Source organism: Varroa jacobsoni, unplaced genomic scaffold, assembly GCF_002532875.2.
Source record: "Varroa jacobsoni isolate VJ856 unplaced genomic scaffold, vjacob_1.0 scaffold_473, whole genome shotgun sequence".
Taxonomy (NCBI): Eukaryota; Metazoa; Arthropoda; class Arachnida; order Mesostigmata; family Varroidae; genus Varroa; species Varroa jacobsoni.
This window is the reverse complement of record NW_019213375.1, coordinates 135,844-144,448: the sequence shown is the minus strand read 5'-3', so window position 1 is coordinate 144,448 and position 8,605 is coordinate 135,844. Positions and strand designations below refer to the sequence as shown.

At 39.4% G+C, this 8,605-nt stretch overlaps 1 long non-coding RNA gene across 1 annotated transcript; it reads right to left on the bottom strand.

Annotated features, from left to right (window-relative positions):
* Nucleotides 1-1,665: 1,665 nt before the first annotated feature.
* LOC111260766 (uncharacterized) lies at nucleotides 1,666-4,154 on the bottom strand. Its single transcript, XR_002680538.1, has 2 exons — nucleotides 4,086-4,154; nucleotides 1,666-1,995 (listed from the first exon to the last, which is right to left on the bottom strand). It is a non-coding gene; the product is annotated as an uncharacterized LOC111260766 (long non-coding RNA).
* Between the last annotated feature and the right edge of the window lie 4,451 nt (nucleotides 4,155-8,605).

Genomic DNA, 8,605 nt, shown 5'->3' with positions numbered 1-8,605 from the left:
TTGCATTTGTTGCACAGGATGTCTTCTTTATTTTATTTGTGTATTTCCTTTTGTTCTGTCTCGTCTTTTCCATTTTGCATTTTCTGTAGTTTTAGGTTCTGGTTTCGTGCCTTTTTGTTCCTCCAAACTATTTCTTTGTTCGAGTTTAGCCTTTTTTCTTAGTCCCTCGGTTCTTATCAAGGTCCTAATCGCTCTGGCTATTTGTCTTGCATTTTTCTTAATGTCGTTTGGTGTGACTTTGTTTTTTGCATAGGATTCCAGAGAGCTTTTTGACTGTATTTGACTGTGGCTTCGTCCACACCTTTGGACTCTGTCCGTACTCCTTCTTTATTTTCTTTTCGTCTCTTATCTGTTGGACTTATGTCTTCTATATTATTTAACGAGACTGGGAACCAGCTGTTTGATGACATGCTTACGGATTACCATTTCTTCTATAGTTCTTCTTCTGGACAAAACCTGTTCCTGTGTTTTACTTGGGGCTATCCCCTAATAACTTATATGCATCTCTTCCTCGTGTCCAGTCCTACAGGCCTGCTGTTGGGTTTCCCCTGGGTGGCCCTTTAGGAATTGTCCATCTTGTTTCCTTCTTTGTCATATGTTTGTCTTGACCCTGTAGGCATTCCTTCGTGCAGAGAAGGTTCTTCACGTGGGTTTCTCCCTTCTTCGTCTCTTCTTCCCTGTTTTCTTTCCTCATATGTTTCTTCTTTTCTGCCAGGGTTGGGAACCCTCTCGCCAGTGGCACTGTGATACCGGCATTTATTTTAATCTTATCTTCCATTTTGATTTCTGTTTATCTTATTCTTTTGTGGGTCGCAAGGCAGCGTCGGTTGTTCGAACCGTTAGCTTTCCAACATTTATTGAAGGACAGGTTTTCATACGTGTGGCCTCAGCAATGCCCCCCGAATATTGCTGCAGGGCCCCTTCCGGTCGTCATCCGGCACTACAACAGTAACGGGATTTTCGGTCAGTTGACTAGACGCCCGGGCCCCTGTACTACCTGCCAGCCCGTCAGTGCCCCACGGTTTTAGAGATGTACCCTCACCTTTGTCCCTGTTCAACGACTTGTCTTATTTCCTCCGGCTCTCCCGAATCCGACGCTTTCTATCGTTGTTCCCCTACTCTTCGCGCCGTTGAAGCCCTCTGAGTTAGCTTTCCTCCGCCGCTAGAGTCCTCGGGGTCCATCGTTTCTATTTCGCAGTAAATGGTTTTGGTCCGCGCCGGGTATAATTTCCCGGTACCTATCATATTTGAAGGGCCTTCCCCTATCCGCCACCTGGGGATGCGGCCGGTAGGGGTCCAGCAACCCCTTCTGATCGTTGATTATTTCCTGCTTCTTTCAACGACCGGACCTCCGGGAACCTAACCTAACCTAACCCTTAACCTAATGATGTATTCTTGACCTTGCTGTCTATATGCTTGAACATGTAGATTGTTAACCCACCATCAATGTTCTGATGCATATGTTTTTTTTCTGGGAAAAAAATCCGTGTGAGATACTCACGAAATTGGCTGTAAGCAGCAGTAGGACTACCAAAATGCAAGAACTCGATAGAATTCTCACTTCCACAAAACGCCAGTGCTCGAAATATAGATGTATTTGTTTACCCAAACACAGAGGGGCATTTTAAGCATTTTCTTTAATTTACGGAGGAAATGCTACATATGTATCATTTTATACTGTTTATTAAATGGTTGACAAAAAGAAATCGATCACATCAGGGCTGGTTCGTCTGCTATCATCACTCTGTATTCGTTTATATCTTATTATATTATATTCCCGGCGTGACTCGCAACTCCATGACCTGATGTTTTAAGGTGCGGTGCTTCGACCAGCCTCCTCCAGTTTCAGATTCGATAGGCAAGACAATTGTTTCGTCCTATACTCGGCCATTTTGATCTTCTTGAAGAACCTTCGTCTTCAAGCCGTTCGACCTCTTCGGCGTCACTGGAGCCGTATCAGCTGCGCAAAACTGGCAAACCGGATACTGGCGCCACCTGAAGGTATTTATATTCCAATGTAATTGGTTGACTTTTGTTTATGGTTCTCCGATATTATTGTTCATATATTTTAGGGATAAAAGCTTATAGACGCAAGTCTAATCCTCCTCTCTCATTTCATTCAATTGAATATGAGTCATGATATCAACTTCTATAACAAATGCATCACCTTAAGGTGTATCAACTTATTGCTGGCTTGCAATTTACGGGATTGTAGGGATGTATAAAAAAAAACCTTCAACAATAGATCTATCACCTGAACCTAACAACTTACCAAAAAAAAATTGTTTTTAGTTCAGAAGTAACCTAGCACTTCTGGTTTAATTATTTCCGGGACGGGTTTCAATGATATTTCTGGAATTACATCGCCATAGAAAATTTCAAGCATGGTTGTCGTAGTTGCTATACATAGCAATGCATTTTTACTGTCATGGTTCGATCAGAGGCTCTATGGCGTCAACAATTAAAAAAAAAAAATCCAAAATAAGACACTGTGACAACTTATAATAAAATCGCTTAAACAGTTACCCTGGGACGAGCGTCCATTTCACGTATTATCTGAATGACTACAGGAACCTGACTTTGAGGTTGAGCTAAACTCCAGTATCCTGCTACGCCAAATAGAATTCGGAAATCGCTCGGGCATGAACTATCTTCCATGTTCTGATTAGGCTGAAATCTGTTTTAACGCCTGCGATCGGCGATGTCTAAATGAAGGAGGATATGTTTGCAAGCAACTCGCGTAAATAAAAGCTATACAAATACCCACAGCTCCAAAAAGTTCTGCCATCTGGATTTCATCATCCAAGTATTCCTTTTACGTACGCCTTTGTTTCCAGGACTAATTCGATGGCGCATTGAAGCCAAAGCTCGGATTTTAACTAATAGTATCGGCTCGGATATCTCAAAACGATGCAAGTACACGATGATAACAGGACGTCTTTATCTGAGAAGTATCATTTATTCGCACAAAAATACGTTCTCGTAGTTGACTCGTGAGGTTCAGCAGGCCAAGCTGATCTAATGCAATCGCCATGTGCACCGCGTGACATCTCTAATTATCGATCCAATAAAGGAGCCCAATGGCTCGCAAAAATTGTGCCTTAAGTAGAAATCCACTAAGTTATGCCTTAACGGTGCTCGCAAGGCATTAACGTCGACACGTCTATACCCGTCTGCCATTTCTGATTGCAGATCCACTAAAAGTTGAGCACGTCGATCCCCTGGGTTTTTGTTGCGAGTACCTTGCACATTCTGAGCCAACTGTAATCCTCGATGTTCCCCATATCGAGATGGGGGCTGATTGCGAAACATTCATCAGAGCTTTTTTTAAAATACTCATTTGCAATCAGATACGAACATCTATGAATTTATTAACTTGCATTACCTAAGTAGTTGAAGAAGAGCAAGCAAAAATGAGTGCGCCAAAATGGCGGTTTTGTATTGGAACTTCGACGATTAGCCGCACCTTCAATAATCGAATACCTTCTTAATATCTTAAATACACCATTGCGATGCACCTGCCATGTATCATGCATGCTTACAATCCACTTCTTTGCTGAATTTGAATACCACTTTACGTGTTTCGCTTAGCCACGTTTGCAGACCATTATGCAATAAGCAGCACCAAGTGTAAATCAGCTGATTGATTTCGTCTTCCGAAAAGAGGGGTACCCCTTCTTACCGTACCCTCAAGGCTTAGTTCAGCAACATTAAGAAAATCGAACTTTTACATCGATGCTTGTAAATACGAGTGCTAACGGTTCATGATTTCTCGTTTTGTTACGTTCTGACAGAGTAAATTACCAGGACAACTTTCATGCGTATATATAGATGATCGTTCGGCTACTGCACTTGGACGATCACTGGCTATGATAATTCAACTTGTTTCAAGCAAGAAAAAAAAATACGAAAACGCGCAATACATGTTTTTAGGCACACTTATTTACAACAAACATCTTGTTCGATATAATGATTTGTCATCATTGGTAGTATATTTGTATTTAAGCGAAACGTAGTATCTTGTGATGACTATTAATAAACTGGTTTTCAGCAAACTGGGTTACACTAATTGCGGCTAAAGTTACCTTGCGGTTGTCCATTGAATACGTTAAACATATATGATGCACAGATCAATTGCGACACAGATGTTGTTGTACAGCGCTAGACAGAGTAGTTCTTCTGTGCTACCACAGTACGATTAGGCAGTCCGCTAATGACTGCCTAACGGCGGTAGACTTTCAGTAAAATCATCGTTTGCATAGATGTTACACAGACAGTGGCTATATTTCGGTAACGCTTATGTTCTGCTTTAATACAGAAAAAGCTGAAAGGAGGGCTGACTAGATGACATCAGAAGATTCAGTTTTCTACACGATGCTTTGCAGAACAACCTTGCACGGAATGAATCGAACTGCTTAAAACTTTTTCTTTTGGCCGAGCAGCTACACATAATAAAATAACATCACTCTGAAGTTTGCCGTCAAGCTGAAATAATATTTCAACATAAATGACGACTCCGAGATAAAAGGACGGTTTTTCGCAAACTGGAGATGTCAGCGCTTCGTGATTATGATTCGGCGTAGCCACAAAAAATTCAATGAATCGAGTATCATGCCAGCAAATATAGTTAAACGAGCAAAAAATCAAATCTCTATATCTGTTCTATATTTAACTATACTATCTGAAGATTTAACATCATGCCTATGTCAAGATTCGAAACAGTTCGTCAACGTCTGCATGGAACGAGGTGAAACAATTATTATATTCCTCGCTGGTATCTGTTTAGCTACGAATGACGGTGACGCTATAGACATGACATACACACATTGGCATTAGTTATGTTCATTGGCTCTTATTAAAAACTCGACTTAGTGGCCTATTGAATTCTTTTTTATTAACATGTTACGCATAATCTCGTTCCTCTCTGGCACTTCCTAATCTGAGCGTTGAACTCAGATAGAAATAACAGTCGTTATCTCAAACTAGGCCGATATTTAAAGAAAGATAATGTTCTCGTAGCTTTTGAAAAACGCGCCAAAGTATAGCGCGGCAAGCGTATCTATAAATCGTAGCTTATATAACGATCCATAACACTCAATGATTACATGAAAACTTAATTCAGGTAACATTCGGTGAAGTGTTTGTAGTCTGAGCTTCGCCGCAACACTTAGGCGGGACCATTAGAGAATTCTCAAATAATTGCGAACTTAGGGCGGGCAGCTGTCAACTCTAAGACATAAGAAGAGCTAAAAGTCGCATTGCTCGACATATTGGTGCATGAAGGAGTTTGTCTGTCCATCGAAAGCTTCAACGCGTTCTAGGAAGGTCAGAGAAAATGATAGTTAAAAGAGGCAAATGCCTCTATTTGACCTACTACTCAAAATTCAATTATTAAAGTAAACATTGAATGATCATCAGATAGCCAAAACAATGTTTCATAATAGGAACATGATTGATACTCTCAAGTTAAGCAAATTAAGATTCTCACATGAACTAGTCTATACGCAGAGTAAATAGACACTTCACCTAGTTGACCGTTGTTCAAATATGCATTACTCGAACCAGCAGGGTTAAGCCTAGCTTCCATTTACCTTATGATAACAACAATATTCTATCGCGGGAAGTGGCGGCTAAAACATGTTTTCCGAGACGTGCAACCGTAACATGTCTAAATGCTAGGATGTCGCGCTTCATATAATAAAATCTTAGCCAGAAAAACAGCTAATTTGATATTTAATCAAAGAGTCAGAATTCGATGGAACCGTCTCTATTCTAACTCCGTGGCGAATGTCTTCATTGGTTGAACTATCAGTGTTCGAATCAGTCTTCGAACAAAAATGTACGTTCATGATTGCAAAGGCGATATCTTTTAGGTAAAACACCTCAGCAAAAATTTTACGATTTGGATCTAGAGAGCGGTAACGCGGAGGTGATGCTAGTTTTGCATGGTATACAAATAGTATTGTAATGGTGACGATCCGATATGTATCTAGAGAAATCGATAATAGCAAATAATTAACCCCTGTTTAACAAGTAATGCAATAATATCGTTCATAATGGTAAATAACGAATCTACGCTATGTATATTCCTCTATTCTAAGCGCTAGTGATTACTCGATAATGTCACTTCGACACTCGTATCAAAGACTGGCACTTCATGCTCTGCCAAAAGTAAACGTCTACACACCCCTCGAACCTCAACTAGGCTTTTTAATAGCAATAAAAACCTCAGATAATTTGAGGGGCAATTTATTTTTAATATACGGTTAGTCAATACATATTTAAAAAATGACGTTCATTCGACCAAAGGCATGAACGTTAAATAATGCTAAAATATGGACCACGTCAAAACGTTGTCGCAATGTCAACCAACGTTTATTTATTGATCAACGTCGTATACAGATATATTGTAGATAATCTGATTTGATTTGAGAAGTTCAGCATTGAAAGTATCATATTTGATTAAAAAAAAAATTGAAAAAAACTATTCATTCATTCGCATTTCATTATTATTGTTAAGTGGGTCGAATCGCACCGGTCACTCGGGTCTTCCATAGTACGTGACTCAATTACTTTTTCAGATCTCATTGGTTTGGCTTGTTCTAACATTTTGAATGAATTCGCGATTATACAATGGTACAACTCGTACCACAATGTGCACACGTTGTTGGGGTCATACCAGTGCAGATAGCCACATTTCGGTAGGTTTTTTTTTAATTGAATATTCTACATTGTGGGAGGCAGGTTTAATTGGTCTAACTACACGTCTCGGGCTTTACATCCAGTACTATCGCTACGTTTTTGTTCAGACGGCTGGTGCCCACCACGAAATAGGGTGTATTTACGCCCAAATACGAAGTTAGCCTACCTCGATGTTCCTTCGCCTAGTAGGCAAACACTGCACCATTACAAAAAAAATCTTCTCTACGTTTCCCGTCTTTTGAAACAACGTTGGTACCAGTTAGAAGAAAGGCGCAGTCGTTTCTTGCTCCATGCTACTTACTGCTCTTTTTAGTAAGTCACTTTCACACCACATATATTGCTGCCTAGTTCAGAGACATTGCCCTTGAGGATTCTAGCTTTTTTTTTTAGCAATTTTTCAGTCGTCTCCTTCGTATACTAACAACAATTCCCCCGCAGATGTAATCGATGGAAATAACGATTCACAAGGACAATTTGCAGTTCAAAGTGTGCAAAGCAACAAGCTGTTGATTGAATCAGGCGATGTTTTAAAATGTATGAATGATACGATAAGGCCAAATACGAAGCATATTATGACGAAGATTATTTTGAAACTACGTTAATTTAAGCTGACATTTTACTTATACTCTGTTTCAAAGGTTTGAAAACTGTGGACAATAATGCCTTTTTCGTCATGGATATATTAATGCCTCTGAGGTTTGTCCATAACAAACTAGAAGAATTAAAATATACACGTAGAAGAAGTTAACAAGCTATTCAAGAAATGAAATGTCAATAAATCGTCATAACACTTTTAGTCGCAAGAGTAATTTCTCTTTAAGCTTACAGTTGAGGGCTGATACTTCAGTTACACAGCGACCGTTATGGTATACCCCACTGCCAGTCGTAAATTAAGAACTGAGTTTTCTACTGGTAGTTTAATTGCATTCACTTTAGAATAATTAATTGAGGATGAGCGGTAACACTTTAGTGTTAAACGTCTGTGGCTTGGAGCATAGAAAACTATTATAATTAGGATATGGATAGCATGTATAAACTCGCTGAAACTGATGCTTTTTTAAATGAAGTATTTCAGTAAGTTTTTTTTTTAGCTTTAGCGAAAAGTTAAGAATGAACTTTAAACTAAATCCTATTGGAATAAGCCTTACAAGCGACATAGTAGCTAAAGAATACTTCGTGTACCGCTTCATAGCGCCAAATTATTGTGCTCCCGCCAAAGAATTGAGCGTCATTTCGAAACGCATCTTTCATATATATGCATCTGTAGAACAGAATAATACTAGTGACACAACTGATTTAAAATTCTTATTTAAATTACAAAAAAAAAACCATAACCTTCAAAGCTAGTGTCGGCTCTCCGGCCACGGTCATTACGAGAACAACAAGAGCTCCAATAATGAGAATAGTTTTGATGTCTCCCCATGTGATTCTTTCTAGACAAGTCTAGATATAATTAAAAGTTCCGCACTAGGATTTGTGGAGCGCAATAGGACTAGGCGATTGTAGTCACGTTCTGATCAAATAGCTGTTATAAACCTATTGACAATAAATCTGCTAGTAATTGACGTAACATGCAGACAACCTGCGATATTACAAGTCTCAGACGTTGGTTAGAACGCCATTCTCTTCAGAATACCAAGCACCTTAGAATTCATTGTTTACATCTTATTAGTCCCCAGTTGAACTAAACATTTGTTCAACTTGAAAGAAACTGGGGTCAGTACGAGAGTGCGTCAGTCATTCACCGCACTTGCGGTTCCTATCGTTATTTTTGTCAGGGTTGCTATCACCGTTATGCTATAATGTAGTCATACTAAAAGCTAGCAGAACGTACTCTTAGATAAATCGCAGTGCTATAGTCAGTGTATCCTTAGCTAATCTGATGGCTTAATATATTAAAAAG